Source organism: Heterodontus francisci, chromosome 25 (genome assembly GCF_036365525.1).
Source record: "Heterodontus francisci isolate sHetFra1 chromosome 25, sHetFra1.hap1, whole genome shotgun sequence".
Taxonomy (NCBI): Eukaryota; Metazoa; Chordata; class Chondrichthyes; order Heterodontiformes; family Heterodontidae; genus Heterodontus; species Heterodontus francisci.
The window spans coordinates 27,739,423-27,755,949 of record NC_090395.1 but is presented as its reverse complement, the minus strand read 5'-3'; the positions used below and the strand labels follow the sequence as shown (position 1 = coordinate 27,755,949).

At 46.0% G+C, this 16,527-nt stretch overlaps 1 protein-coding gene across 2 annotated transcripts in view; it reads right to left on the bottom strand.

The window, feature by feature from the left end:
• Window positions 1-16,527, bottom strand: part of LOC137383798 (peptidyl-prolyl cis-trans isomerase FKBP5-like) — a 287,442-nt gene that overhangs the window by 29,408 nt on the left and 241,507 nt on the right. The gene's annotated exons all lie outside the window — the stretch shown is intronic.

The window sequence follows — 16,527 nt, the reverse complement described above, 5'->3', positions numbered from 1 at the left end:
TGAATTTTGAACATTTGTAGGATGTGATTACCGAAAACAGGCGATTGCTGTGTAACCCTCATTTTGGTAAAAGGTATCAAGGAACAGGAAATTGCAGGTACACCTTCAGATAAGCTGTGATGAGCTCAAAGTATCGACTGCATCTGCACTTGACCAATATGAACACTGCAGGAATCCTACACTTTTGGGAACACACAATCTGTCAATTTGGTTCTAATAGTGGCCAAGAGCAAATAAGCAAAGCCAATCAGTTAAAATACCTGCTTCTGGTTCCATACCATTCCGGTTGTAATAGGACTTCACTTCAACAGACCTCTGCTACACTCCCTGCTCATCCAATTGGTATTTTTTTACATATAGTAGCCCTGTGCACCAAACAGAAATATAAAACTCACCGCCAAAGAGAAATTATTTACATCAAGACACATGCACATAGACACTTGTATTCACACAGACATACCACAGACACATTACACGCACATTAACCCACTCATATATATTCACACCACACACATAGAAACTAACACACTCACACAGACACACACACACACCATACACATACCATACGCACACCACACACATAGAAACACACATAGGGCTGGATTTTGTGCTAGAAGCAGCGCGGGCCGAAAAGGCAGGGGCAACCTCGCCTCTGCCTTTCCCTCACTACCCCCACCGGAAGGAACCTCTGGTCTTTTTTTGTCAAAATTTTAGGAGGCGGATCCCCACTCCTTGAAAGACTTTAAAGATGGGAATCCTGCCTCCAAGAGCTGCCAGCCAATCAGAGGGCCGGCAGCTCAGCAGTATCGGCAGTACCACTGGGAGCAGTGGCCACTGCCAGTACTGCAGAGGCCTCGGATCCAGGCCCAGTGGTGGAACCACAGAGCAGAGGTAGGTGAGGCAGGGTTGCTTGGGCCAATCCGGAAGGCCCCAGTGAGGGGAGTGAGGAGGTGGTCTTGCAGTCCAGGGGGAGGGGGGATCCCGGGGGGGTGAACTGGTTCCCGGTGCTGGTCCTCCATGGGGCACAAATTGCCCAAGAAGGAGGGACCATCCCCCACATGCCCACAGGGAGGGTGCCTCATTTTACGCACGGTGGAGGTCCTCACCCTGTCACTGGTAAGATCCCAGCAGCAATGGGAAGAGGCCCTTAATTGGCCCCAAATAGGTGACTTAAGGGCTTCAATTTGCCTCTGGGTGGGAAGGCCATCGTGGCCTATCCTGCCCCCAGGAAGGGCCCTCTGCCCCACCACCCCCACCACCACCTATTGTGATTCTCAGTGCCCCCCACCCCGCCCACCTCCGATCTCTCTGTAAAATCCCAGCCATAGACACACACACACTACACGCACATCACACACAGACACACAAATAAACATTCACACTCGCATACATGGATATGAACACACAAACAATGACAGACAGGTAAAGACCCTCAGCTCCATCCAACCTGTCCCACACAATTGTGATTCTATGGCCAGGATTTAATGAGGAAATGGTGGCCCTAACCACTGTTTGGAAAGCCAGGGATGAGCACTTCTCCACTGGCCCTGAGAGGCACAATGCTATTTTGCATGGCTCAGCCAATTAACAGCTTGCAGTCGGGGCTTCGGCCCTTCTGAGGCAGGGTGACACGCCTCCAAGAGCTGCCAGCCAATCAGAGGGCTGGCACCTCTTCAGTCCCAACAGCGCTACTGAGAGCAGTGGCCACTTCTGGGACTGCAGCAATCCCCAGATCCAGCCAGCAATGGAGATTGGAGAAGAAGGCAAGTAGGGTCAGGCTTTCAAGGGCTAATTAGCGAGGCCCTGGCAAGGGGGAGGGGAGATCAAGCTCACGGGGTTGGGGGGGGATGGGTTCTTCAAATGGGGACGGCCTGTGCTGCTCAGGGGCCCTCCACAGGGAACAGGGTGCCTGAGCAGGGGGACCACCCTCCCCAGCCAACAAGGAGGCTGCCAGGTTTAACTGGGTGGTCTCCCCAAGTGACAAAGTGCCCATGTGCCACTATTTTTTTAAAATACCAATAGAAGCGGGTAGGCAACAGGCACTGCACCACCCACCACACCAGTCAATTTTATAGCCCTGTTCCTCCCCCAACCAGGCTCCCAGCCTGCTCCCTGCAGGGCATAAAATTCCAGCCCATGATTCACTCCACCCAAAACAATGTGATCTCCTGGGACAGGTGATAAAACAGATGAAAACCCACACCAATTTAGAGTAAAAAATCTGGAATCATCCCTGTGGCTGATCTCATAGAGTCATACAGCACAGAAACAGACCCTTTAGCCCATCGTGTCTGTGCTGGCCATCAAGCACCTACCTATTCTAATCCCATTTTCCAGCACTTGGCCCATAGCCTTGTATGCTATGGTGTTTCAAGTACTCATCTAAGTACTTCTTAAATGGTTCCTGCCTCTACCACCTCTTCAGGCAGTGCTTTCCAGATTCCAACCACCTTCTGGGTGAAAATTTCTTTCCTCAAATCCCCTCTAAACCTCCTGCCCCTTACCTTAAATCTATGCCCCCTGGTTATTGACCCCTCTGCTAAGGGAAAAAGTTTCTTCCTATCTAGTCTATGAATGCCCCTCATAATTTTGTATACCTTGAATGTATTTCTTGTGTTTCAACAACTATAACTGGACACAGTACTCAAGGAGTGTTCTGGCCAGAAATGGACACAGTACCAAGCTGTGGGCTGACCAGTGCTCTATAGTTAGACTGTGACTTCCTCTAACTTGTACTCCACTGTTGTTGATTCCAGTTCTGCATTGGTTGGAAAGTTCAGCAACCAGTCTTCTAAGACTCCTAGGTCTCTCAGGAAGCAGTGGTCAGGTGAATTTAAGCTTGGATTTTAAAGGTCTGAAGATTTTGAGAAGTGCAGACTTTCAGTCTTAAAGTCCTAGGACAGAACAATGAATAGGAGACAGCATGGATCTGATTTCAGCAAAGTGAGGATACAGGGAGGAGGAAGGTTTTATCAATAGCGCAGTTGGATCGTAGGGCCAATAAGAGAGGAAAGTTCTCTGACTACAGTAGTAATGATAGAATGAAGAGAAACAAAAGGGATATTGAAATTCAACAGTTTCGACCCATCTCTGAATGATGGTTCTCCATTGTTTTATTGTGGAAAAAATGATGCCAAATTATTTTGTTAATAATTTCCAGCCCAACCATCTAAAACACAAAAAGTTAAAAAAAAATTTCAATAAAATGACAGCCAAGGAAAAAACCTGAAGAATTTCCAACTTGTTTTTTAACAACCAGCTGGGGAAGGGCAGTCACCCTTAGAATCATAGAATCACAGAATGGTTACAGCACAGAAAGAGGCCATTCAGTCCATCGTGACTGTGCTGGCTCTCAGGTGATGGGAGGGGATGTTTCCTCCATAATAGGGAAGCAGCTCAAAACAAACCACACACAGACACACAATTAGCTTATTAACACTGCTCATGGGACGCTTTCCTCCCTAGACTGAAGGAAACAGAGGAACTGTGTCCCTGGTGCCTTCCTGTGCAGGGATTTGCCACTGGGCCCAACAACCAAACTCATGATCTCCTCTCCCAAGAGTATGTCATCCACACATGTCACATGCCATCGATATAATCGTCCTCACATCAATGAGTGTGAAGGTTTGTTGGCCATCTGCGACAAGATGGCAAATTGCTTAATATCTCTGGTCATTCTGGATAATGAGCCTGGGGTTGGACAACAGATCCTTGAAACATAACATGACTGGTGACATCCTAAACTAGCTCATCTGGGTTTAAGGGCTCCAACAGTTAGTTTCTGAGCAGCGATTACATAAACAAGGTTTGTATTCCCTGAATATTATTAAAGGTTAAGATTTGATTGAGATTTTTAGGATTTTGAAAGGAATTGATAAGATAGATGGAGAGAAACTTTTTCTGCTGGTAGAACAGTCTAGGACAATGGGACATAACCTTACAATTAGAAGCAGACTATTCAGGAGAGAAGTTAGGAAAAAATTCTACACACGAAAGGTGGTTGCAGTGTGGAGCTCCCTCCCACAAAAATCAGTGGATATGAGTTCAACTAATAATTCTAGATGTGAATTGCTAGATTTTTGCTGGACATGGGTATAACAGGATATGGAGCCAAGGCAATAAAAGCAGTAAGTGTTGGAAATACTCAGCAGGTCTGGCAGCATCTGTGGAAAGAGAAACAGAGTTAACATTTTAGGTTTGTGACCTTAAAAGATGGTTAGGTTCACTCTTGTTGGAGATCGTCATTGCCTGGCACCTGTGTGGCACACATGTTACTTGCCACTGATCAGCCCAAGCCTGAATGTTATCCAGATCTTGCTGCATATGGACACGGACTGCTTTAGTATCTGAGTTGCAAATGGTACAAAACATTGTGCAATCATCAGCGAACATCCCCACTTTGACCTTATGATGGAGGGAAGGTCATTAATGAAGCAGCTGAAGATGGTTGGGCCGAGGACACTACCCTGAGGAACTCCTGCAGTGATGTCCTGGAGCTGAGATGATAGGCCTCCAACAACCACAACCATCTTCCGTTGTGCTAGGTATGGCTCCAACCAGTCAAGAATTTTCCCCCTGATTCCCATTGACTCCAGTTTTGCTAGGGCTCCTTGATGCCAAACTCAGTCAAATGCTGCCTTGATGTCAAGGGCAATCGTTCTCACCTCACCTCTTGAGTTCAGTGCTTTTGTCCATGTTAGACCAACGCTGTAATGAGATCAGGAGCTGAGTGGCTCTAGTGGAACCCAAACTAAGCAGCAGTGAGCAGTTTGTTGCTGTTTAAGTGGTGGTTGATAGCACTGTCAATGAGACCTTGCATCACTTTGCTGATAAATCGAGAGTAAATTTTTGGGGCGGTGTCATCACCAATGGGGCACAAACTGTTGGAAAATTAACCCTGTAACATTCTTCGCCGTATGCGTATGGGGGAACCATGAAAGAACGTTGAGGTGGGGTGAGTGCAGGAAGACCTGTAAACATTGGAGAGGTGTCGAAAGCCGCTAAGAGGCATAAGGAGAGAAAAGAAGCAGAGGTCACAGTCCCACTTCCCTCACCAGCAAGGACCAAACTAGGGTATATTTTTTGGGTTCAAAAAGTATGAAATCAAACAGTATTAAAAGTTTCCACAACTGCACAAAATCATTTAAAAATGAATTTGAAACAATCATTACTTTCACTAATTACCAATATACAGATGTGAACAGATTGAAACATTCTAACCATGTTGTCACTGGAAAGATCACTGATTGCGTTCAGACTGGCAATGACCCTTCAGAACTATGATGGGTTTGCTGATCTATACAATCCCTCAGTCATACCACACATTTTCAAGGCAAAGCTGCAACAGTTTAAGAGGGGCAGGAATAGGGGCTCTAGTCAGGCCACTTTCTCCCCATATTAGGAAAGATTATAAGCAGCTGAAGTTGGGAAGGAAGAAATTAGAACACAGCTTCTATTATTGCGTGTTTTCATTTCCCCATCTTTGGGAGTTTGTTTAAGTTTTGCCTTGAGGTACTTGTCCTGGCAAGAACATACTGTGCTTCGGGAAATTGGCAGGGAGTTTAGACTGAAGTGCCTGAACAGAACATTCAGTACATTCTGACTCAAATCAGCCACTCCTGTAGCATAAGCAAAATACTATCCTTCAAAGAAATGGCAGGACCCCTGTATTACTTTCCATTGTTAATATTCCTTAATCCCATTTCAAAAACAATCATTCACTCATTTGATAGGCAAAGATTTATGCTCCCAAAATACAATTAAAGCTGTAGTATGTTGCTATCCTCCAGATTTAAAAGGGAATCATTCCCAGCAAGACATTTGGCTATGTAATCACACATGTAACTAGACAATTGGTGCCAGGTGCAATTTGTTAGTCGTACATTAAGTTACCCTATGCCTTGCGAGTCTCTGAGGCCTTCACTCAACAACAACAACGATGTGTAATTATATACTGCCCTTAATGTAGTAAATCATCCCAAGGCACTTCACAGGAGGGCTATCAAACAATATTTGACACTGAGCCACAGAAGGAGATATTAGAAAAGATGACCAAAAACTTGGTCAAAGAGATAGGTTTGAAGAGGCATCTTAAAGAAGCTAAGAGAGGAAGAGAGACGTGGAGGTTTGGAGAGGGAATTTCAGAGCTTCGGGCCTCAGCAGCTGAAGACAAGGCCACAAATGGTGGAGTGATTAAAATCGGGATTGCTCAAGAGGCCAGTATTGGAGAAGTGCAGGCACCTCGGAGGATTGAAGGGCTGGAGAATATTACAGAGATAAGGAGGGGTGAGACATGGGCAGCAGAGTTTTGGATGACCTCAGGTTTACGGAGGGTAGAATGTGGGAGGCCAGCCAGGACTGCATTGGATTAGTCAAATCTAGAGGTAACAAAGGCCTGGGTGAGTATTTCAGCTGCAAATGAGCTGAAACATAGACACAATCACCCTGTAAAAAAAGGCTACATTTGTTGGTGCTGCAACTGCAGAGGCTGCACTTCCTGCTGTTATGTGATTGCTTTTAAGAATAATGGACCTTTTAAGATCTTAGTATGCTAATGAGCTGAGTACCAGGATGCAGTCATGTGACTACATGCCAGACTCACTCTGTAACCGTAACACCAAGATGCAAGACCAGCAAATAGATAGCCCTGCACTGTGTATACTTGTTAGCTGTTATTAAACCTGTTTGAGGTTTAATCAACAGTCAATCAACTGAACTCCACGCATCTCATTTATGTTGCATCAGTCACCATAAAAAGTTTCTCATTACACCCGCCCATACGCAGTTACAGTGCCTATATTAATGATATAGCCCGCATACCTTAATATATACTACATACTATGCTTAGGCCAGGATTTTATGAGTCCCGCAGTGTTCCTGATAGCAGGACTGGAAGTCGGCATAGCTTCTGCTATTTTTTCTGTATCCCACGCAATCCTATATGTAAAAGAACGGTGCGGCGAAGGGCACCGGAGAAACTTGTGATCAAGCGGCTGGGACGGCCTTTCGTTGGTGAAACCTGCCGTTACTCGGTCAAGCACCATGCGTGCCACTGCCATAAATCATTCTGTGTTTCTTACTTCAAGGAGTAGAGCCTTCATGTTATGTGTCTTCAGAGTTACAAAAATTAAATCACTAGCTTCTTTGTAACTGCTCTTTCCCACCTTAATTTTTCAAACCCAACACTAACTCACCAACATTTTTTTTTCACTGCAGCAAGAGCAAAGAAAATGGCAGCCAGCATGCAGTGTCCCGCCCCATGGTTCAGTGATGCCTCCCTGCAGGTTCTCCTCCAGGCCATCAGGGAAAGGCAAGAGGTCCTCTTCTCTGCAGCGGGAGTGCGAAGACCCTCCCGCCTGACCAAGGCGGCCTGGATGGAGGTAGCCGAGGAGGTCTCGAGCCGTGGGGTGACGTGGCGAACCTGGGTTCAGTGTCGCAAACATATCAAGGACTTGCTCAAATCGGCAAGGGTAAGTGGTTTTGGCGAAACTATTCCATTGTTTTTATCCCTGGCTCCGTGCCTTTAAGACAGAGGGCAGACAAGGCATGCAGTGGAATGCTTGAGCAGCCTTGATGCCATACACTTACTGATTGTGCACAAAGTTGTCGATTGTTTGCTTGCGAAAGTCAGTCTGGAGCAGCAACCAGCACGAGCAGTCAAAGACAGATGGAGGTATCCCAGACATCAGGGTGCTGACACCAGCTGAGGAGGAGGTGTCAGAAATAGTGAGAGAGGAGGGCAGCAGAGCAATTGCTGATGGTGAGGCAGGATCCTCAAGGTGTAAGGATAAAGTGTCATCTTCATCTTGCTGCCATTTGTGCAAACCAAAGGAAATTATGTGAACTTACATGAAGCACATGCTTAAAGTGCCTCTGTTTGTGTCTCCACTGCAGGTGCCCGCACTTGAGTTGCAGAATGCCACATGGCCCAAGAATCCTCTGGGGAGGAGGAAGGAGCCAGTGCCCCAGAGGGTGCAGCGTCACCTGCCTCTTCTTCCACCTCCACCAGTGCAGATACATCCACACGGTGCATGGGGGGTTAAAATTAGAATCTGGGTCACAATCTGGTGCACACGACACAGACACATGCAGCGGCTGAGGGAGCGTGCGCCAGCTGGGCCCCCTGACAATCAGAGGACTGCTGGTGACCAGGCCCCTGCTCAGCCCCACGTTCATGATGATCCTCTGTTTATTGCTACGAGAAGTCTGCTGGATGTGCAGCAAAGCCATGTGGAAAATATGTAGGAGATGCCTAAGGTCTTGCATCACTTTACACGTGCCATGGAGGAGTCCAAGCAGTCCATGACGTCTGCCGTGTCCCAGGCATGTAAGCGTATGGTGTCCTCAGTCAGGGATTTGGCGAGATCTGTGGCGAGTCTGCTTGAGCACTTGAGCCATATCTGCTCTGACCTGCACTTCATCACTATGACCATGGGCTTCATGCAGCACAGTCTAAGCAAGAGGGGGATGAGGAACCTGGGAATTCCTATTGGTGCGTCTTCCCTTCAGGGAGACAGGCAGGTGCCATCATGCACCCGGATGCAGGAGAAGCACGTGCCAGCTGTCCCGGGGCCTTCCTCTCAGGAAGCGTCATCTCGTTCACTTCCCCACTGACATTGACACCTCCCTCCAGCAGGCGAGCACACTGGGGATACTCAAGCACCATTGCTGCAGACCCCCAATAGGATGGAGCAATCAAGACCACATTCTTCCAGAGGACACCCCCCATGGTCCATCACAGCAACAGGGCAGTGCACTGAGCAGACTGTCTCCACCTCAGCTGCTAATGTCGGGGTAGCACCTAGAAGTAATGATAGAAAATGTAAAAAGAAACAGTTTTTAACAGGAAGATAGCACGGGTGATGTATATATTGTGCACATACAGCAGAAGTTTAAATACATCTTTATTTACTTTGATATTTGATACACTTTCATAAATCATTTGCTTTGTTGCAGTTGAAAAGGAAAATGTTTATTGGAGGCCTATGGCAGGAATGCACTGATGCTTGCAAAGCATTTCAGAAAGCGTCCAGTGACTATTTATCATTGTTATTTCAGTCTTCAGTCTTCACCGATGGCTATTTGTCGTTTGATGATTTTTCACTTTTTCCACGACCAACATACCTTACATTTGTGGTTCTGCGGTCACACCCTTACTTTCCTTGCGTTGGTGTGTTTTCGGTTCCATCATAGCCCTGAGAAGATTTGATCTGCCGGTCACATCAAAGTGCTGCAACGTTGTAGCTTCCTATGTGTGCAGGTTAATGCCTTGATGCAGGACAATATTTCCAATGGAGACGCAGGTTGCTTTTAATTAAGTTGATATCATACAGGCCGGGAGACACATCTCCACTACAGGTTCATGTGCTGTTGTCAGAAGAACCCTTGTCTTTGATTACAACAATGAATAAGACCTCAAGCATATGTGAACATATTTGGAGAATGTTTTTTATTCTCCTACCAATGTTCCTTTATGAAATGGCTTAATGTTGACTGAAATGTGCAAATATGAGTTTTTTCCTGATGTCACTTGCATGTCTCTTCATGGCCCTTATATCTGGAATGGCATTGTTGTCATGGTTGTCCTCCTCCTCACCCCCTTCATAGTCATCCTCATCTGAGGAGGACTGGTGTTTCTCCTGTTCCTCCATCTGCAGAATGTTGCCGTGTCTAATTGCAAGGCACCTTCTGTGGTGCATACTGAAGAGCCCCTCCAGACTGGTCAAGGCAGCAGAAGCATATTTTCAGCATGACAATGATGTGTTCAATGATGACTCTGGTGGATGCATGAGCAGCATTGTACCACTCTTCAGCAGTGCTTTGGGGATGATGTACTGGTGTTATCAACCAGGTACAAAGTGGGTAACCATTGTCACCCAGGATCCATCCATCCACTTCGGCTGGTGCCCCGAAAACTCCTGGCAGCTGTGAGTTCCTCAAAATATATGAGTAGTGACAGCTCCCTGGAAAATGTGTGCAAACCTGCAGGATTCTTCTCCTGTGGTCACAAACCAGTTGTATGTTCAAAGAGTGGAAGCCTTTGCGATTCAAAAATGTAGCAGGCTGGTCCCAGGGAGCTCTAATGGCCACATGAGCACAGTCGATCACCCCTTGCACTCTAGGGAACCCAGCAATGGTGCCGAAGGCTGCAGACCTTGCTGCCTGGCTGTCCTCGTCTGCAGGTAAGTAGATGAAATCATTGGCACATTGAACAAGGGCATTGGTCACCTCTTTGATGTACCTATGGGTCGCAGACTGTGATATGCCACATATATCGCCTGTTGATCCCTGGAAGGCCCCGATAGCAAAAGAATTGAGTGCAGCAGTAACTTTGAGGGATTCCCACCAAACCAAGCAGTTGCAGGTCATGCCGCAGGATCCTAGGAATTTCTGTGACCATTTCACGTGACATTCTTAGACGTTGCTGGCATTGCCTCGCTGACATTTGTAGGTAATTTGCCCTTGTCCTGAGGATGCCATGATGTGCCAGTGCCCGTCTTCAATAAGGCCATTCCTGGACGTTATCATTTGGAGCGTCCTCATCTTCTTCTTCTGCCCAGTGCTGGCACTCAGACATCATGTGTTGAGGGAAAAGAGCCCTCTTTAGTTGCTCCCTCTGCTTTTCTTCCCATGGTATTAGACAAATTGGATGTATGAGATGCATGTCGCTGCAGCTTTTCAAATAATGAAATAAGGAAAGCGTTCCCATTCAGCCTTCTGTTGTCAGTCAGCTGAACCATCGATGCAATGAGGAGTTCACCTTTATGTGCCTTAAAATTGCTGCCAGGAGGAAATCCCAGCATCATCTGTCTTCTTCCATTTAACTTACAATCCTTGAGTGGCTGCAAAATTTGCATTATCATTCGGGAAAATGGTGTGTATACAATTTAAGGCGAGTCTCCTCACCATCCAACCTCTTCCTGTAACCTTCCAGCCTGCACCCACCACCTTTGACCCACCCAATATGCCTACCCTCCCCTCTGTCCTACTCCCGTTACCATCGACATGTCAACTCTGACCCTTGATCATCCTCAAATCCACCTTAATGTTATTGTCGAGTCGATGCCATAGAATACTCAGCCCGAAGTCTCAACCTTCCCCCCCACCCACATAATCCAATTACCCCCATTGACTGTGACCGTTCACTCTGCCAGCCAGTATCTTGAATTTACCCCACAGGTCCCCGATGTTGACAGCACTCACCCTCCCTTTAGGCCCCTCATGACCATCTGTTGACTGTAAAACTCAAATCCACCCACCACCCCAGCAGCACCCCCATGTCCAGCTTCAGCAGCAGTAATAACCATTACACACACTGGATGCTCCCTTTCTTCCTCCCCTGCTCCTCCATGTATCCGATCACTCCACCCTGTCCTCCCCGATTACCCGTCCCTGTTCCTCCACATACACCCCACAATGCCTTCCCCGCCATCCCCTGAGAAGAATCACCCTTGCCGGTGCCGAACCACGGAACCAAACATCCATTCCAATGTTGGCATTCCGGTGCTGATGAGTTCTAGAACATAAACCACTGACCTCAGACACAACTGCACAAAGCCAACTGGTGTACGCCATGTTTAAACAAATGTGAACTGGATGGCACAGGAATACCGTTTGCAGCTAACTTCATCTGGCAGGTAGGACTTAATTTGAACAAAGTGTAGTGTTATAACCAGGTGAGAAAGGCGTCTAGGGGTCTGTTACTATCTTCACCTGGTCTTATTGTAACCGGGTTTAATTTTAAACACACTGTTTTGAGCTCCCCCTTTGTGAACTCTTGTTCACAGCTTTCCAATTATAAGGCAAAGAAATGAGAACAAACAGGCTTTTGTTGGTTTAAAGAAGAAAAGTGAAACTTATTAAACTTACTTAAACTCTAATAAAGTTCACGCCTATGGATATATGACGTGCCCACACTAGCGTGCACACGCAATACACACATGCAAATAGGGACAGAAAAGGGAAGAGGAAGATATAGTAGTGAGGGGTTTGAGGCAATATCTTGTTACTGTTTCTCAAGCTCGCTGTAGTCCTTGATTGGAGATATGGTCTGGCGTTTCGTTGGGGCCTAATATTCTTCTTAAACCTTGTTCACATAGGAGACTTTTCTCTCTTTGAGTTTACGTGTCTTCAATGGTTTTCGAAGCTGGTGAGAGCGAGATGAGGGCAGACAGGAGAGGAGGTAATTCTTGCTTCAGTTCCAGGAGCACACGGCGTACTGAGTTCAAATACAGTTTTTCCAGTTTTAAACTCCCCTAGTTGACCAGCAGGTGGTCACGTGACCAACTGGTTTGACCAGGTCTCTTCTGTGTTTTGGGGCGGGGACTGCTTCCTTTGTTTCAACACCGTCAGGTACTATACAAATGTCCTTCCAGCCAGGGGCTTGCAATTTTAAGTTTCAATGTTCATGTGGCAAAATCATGTGTGCCTCAGTCTTGGCAGGTGGGGTTTGCCTGACACCTCCACACCCAGGGGAATGAAGTGCGATTTGAAGAAAAACGCCACATTTCATTATAGAGTTTGAGAGAAATATAAGATACAGAAATAAAACCATGCACTTCTCTCAGTCCTTTCCATTCATTCACCAATCTTAAAGCTTATTAAAGCTGGTCTGTTCTGGGTGCCAGGGCTGCTTTAATTTTATCTTTTTTTGTCTTGAGAGTTAGTAGGGGCTGGTCAGTCCTGAACTCTGAGTCATGCAAAGAATCTTTACTTCAGGGGATGGGTGGTTCCCTTTTTCTCTGACTGTGGGGGAGGATTCTTTGTTACTCTTCCTTTGTCCTCTGGGACACTCCTGCCTGCAGGTATTTGTGCAGACTTAACTGCATTCTCCTGCGGCGCTGCAACTAGGTGAGGCATCACCTTCATGGTTTCTTTTCCTCCTAGAGGTCTCTCTTTGTCTCTGCAGGTTCCCGTAAATGCTGTTAGCAACTCTGGTGGGGTGCTTCGTGAGTCTGCATTTACATAGGGGAATGTGGGGTCTAACTTGTCACGTTTTACGGGATTGGTTGACCAGACTGCAGGGGTTTTCATCCAGGACTGTTCCCAAACTTCCTTGAATCTGACCTTTTAGTCACGTTTTCCCATTCTCTTTCTAAACTTTTGCCAGCCGTATGCCTGCCTGTCCCCTTTTATTCTGGGGGGGGGGGGGGCGCGGGTTCCCTTTTCGTTCACCAGCCCTCTGCTGGAGGGTCCTCCTAACACCAGTACAGGACTTAGGGGTGCAGATTTCACTGTAGGTTGGGGTTTCCCCTCAACCTGCACATGTGGCAAAATCTGCAGTACTCTACCACATCTTTGTGGAGTTTTGGCCTGTCAAACTGCTGTCTTACGCAGGCGTTGGTCTTTGATATATTGACAGGTACATCTACTGTAGTCTCGTGAGCCCTTTTTAATATTTCTCCCCAGTACCTCTGCGGCACCCTAACTGGTGAACTACTGTCCACTCCTTGCTCTCAAGTCTGTGAGCAGAACTCCATTTCCTCATCAGTACATCATTCTTTAAATAGTAGCAGTCAGGGACTCCCTCTATTTCACTTTCAGACTAGGCAGCCCGTGCTAACTCTTGCAATACTGGGTCGGCTCACTGAACTTCAAGCACACAGGTCTCCGGGACTCACTCTAACTCACAGCACCTTCCTTTTTGATTGGAGGAGGGCCCCCCGTGTCTCCTGCTTTCCTTTCTCTTCTGGGACTGCCTGGGCGAATATCACCTTCCCACCCTTTGTCCTTTTCGGATTTGTGGGGGTGATTAGGAAAGGTTCTCCCCGGGAAACCGACTTATAAATTAAAGCAAACACATCGGCCAGAATGGCCACTTGCTGGGCTCCCTGAACTCACTGCTCCTCTACATGGGTTTTTATTGAGAATGGGAGAGAGTTTTTAAATTCCTCTAACAGAATTACTTCTCTGAGAGTCTCACAGCTGAGCTATATTTTTAGCGTCCTCAGTTTCTGGTCAAAAGCCAGCTGCTCACTTCTTTCAAATTCCAGATAAGTTTGATTGGCTTGTTTTTTGAGGGTTGTAAACTTTTGGCGATAGGCTTTGGATATTAATTCATATTCCCCAGGGACAGTATTTTTGGTCAGTTCATAAATTGATGAACTCTAATCTGGCAACAAGGAATAAACCTCATGGGCTTTTCCAGTTAGTTTGCTTTGCAATAAAAGAGACAAGATCTCAGTTGGCCATTTTAGCTGCCTTGCCAGTTTCTCAAAAAATACGAAAAATGCTTCCACATCTTCTTCACTGAATTTTGGAATTAATTGAGCGAGTTTTCGCAATCTTGTACCCAGCCCTGAATTGTGCTCCTCCATATTGGCCATGCTTTCACTAGGTTACTCTGTCGCCCCCTAGCTAACTCAAGCCGCTTCAACTCTCTCTCTTCGGATTCTCTCCGGAATATTCTTTCTCTCTTTCTCTCTCTCTCTCTCCTGCCTTTCATTTTCTTCATGCTCCTTTTGGAAGGCCTTCTCTTTCTCCTTCTCCTGCCTCTCTCTCTCTCTCTCTTTCCCTATCCTCAAATTCAAGTTTCCTCTCTTCCAGTTGTATCTTTGCTAACAATACCCTGTCGGATACTGCTTCTAACACTGCTTCTGCTTCTTCGTATTCAAGGGAAAAATGGTTGGCCACTAGCCTTAGGAGTTCAGACTTCCTAACCTTGCCACATACAGTGATCCCACACTGCTCAGTCATTTTTCTCAACTCCCCCACAGACAGTGCTTTTAACTTATCCCAAGTTACTTCACCTGGCTTGGAGGGTTGCTAGCTTCAGTTGCAGACATGTTAGTATTCAATCCCACACAGCCACAGGAAAGCCTGTATTGATTTCTTGCTCTTTTTTATGGGGAACAATTTGGCTTCCAGCTTCCAATTTCACTCATTCACCTGTGGGGACAATTCCAGACACTGGCACCCAATTTCTGTTACGATCATGTGCGAAAGGTGTCTAGGGGTCTGTTACTATCTTCACCTGGTCTTATTGTAACAGGGTTTAATTTTAAACACACTGTGTTTTGAGCTCCCCCTTTGTGAATCCTTGTTCACAGCTTTCCAATTATAAGGCAAAGTATTGAGCACAAACAGGCTTTCTTTGGTTTAAAGAAGAAAAGTAAAATGTATTAAACTTATTGAAACTCTAATACAGTCCATGGATATATGACTAGCCCACGCTAGTATGCACACATGATACACATATGCAAATAGGGATAGAAAAGAGAAGAGGAAAATATAATAGCGAGGGGTTTGAGGCAATATCTAGTTACTGTTTGTCGAGCTCGCTGTAGTCCTTGATTGCAGATATGGTCTGGCTTTCATTGGGGCCTAATATTCTTCTTAAACTTTGTTCATGTAGGAGACTTTTCTCTCTTTGAGGTTACGTGTCTTCAATGGTTTTCAAAGCTGGTGAGAGCGAGATGAGGGCAGACAGGAGAGGTGGTAATTCTTGCTTCAGTTCCAGGAGCACACGGCGTACTGAGTTCAAATTCAGTTTTTCCAGTTTTAAACTCCCCTAGTTGGCCAGCAGGTGGTCACGTGACCAACTGGTTTGACCAGGTCTCTTCTGTGTATTGGGGGGGGGGGGGGGACTAGTTCCTTTATTTCAACACCGTCTGGTACTATGCAAATATCCTTCCAGCCAGGGGCTTGCAATTTTATGTTTCAATGTTCATGTGGCGAAATCATGTGTGCCTCAGTTTTGGCAGGTGGGGAGGGTGGCGAGGGTTGCCTGACAGTAGGGCAATGAGTATTCATGGTATGGAAATGAATGCAAAGCTGCAATCCACCACCATGTGGGGGGGATCCCCGGACTGCCACAAACACGCCGCTGACTTAATTTCAGAAAAAAAATTCCTCCATCGGAAATCCAAAAAAACAACTCACGCCTGAGTAAATTACCCCACACGCCAAAAAAGCTGCTCAAGCAGGCCCATAAAATTCCATCCTTACTCTCTTTTCCCATTCCTATTACATTTACTATGTTTAATCCTCATTTATCTATATTCCACTCTGCCATAACATCCTATGCTTAATACTGATTAATATACTTTCCACCGTATCATTACATTCTATTCTTAATCCTCATAAATGCATAATCAACAATATACATCACATATTATTTTTTCTCCTCAATTTCCTGTCATAAATATTTCTTATGTGGGCTGGTAAGGAATCCATATCCCGCTATTTAATGGAATATTCTGTACGATTTGTGCGACTGTAAGTGATTCATCCCTTATAATTGATCAAATTTGGCATCTGATTACTGCTTGAGATACATATACTAAAAACACTGAGGTAAACCTGAACTCCTCAAGACACTAATATATACCCAATTGACAGGGAAAACTGCGCATGTGCTGGCAGACGCAGCGTGAGGCGAGTGCACATGCCTTCACATTGGCATCAGGGGATCCGATTTCTGTTTTTATTTCAGATTTCCAGCATCTGCAATATTTAGCTTTCATTTTTTTTCCTTCTCTGCAAACATTATTTATCCTTCAGCACCTTACTGTTGGGAGCAATGAATAA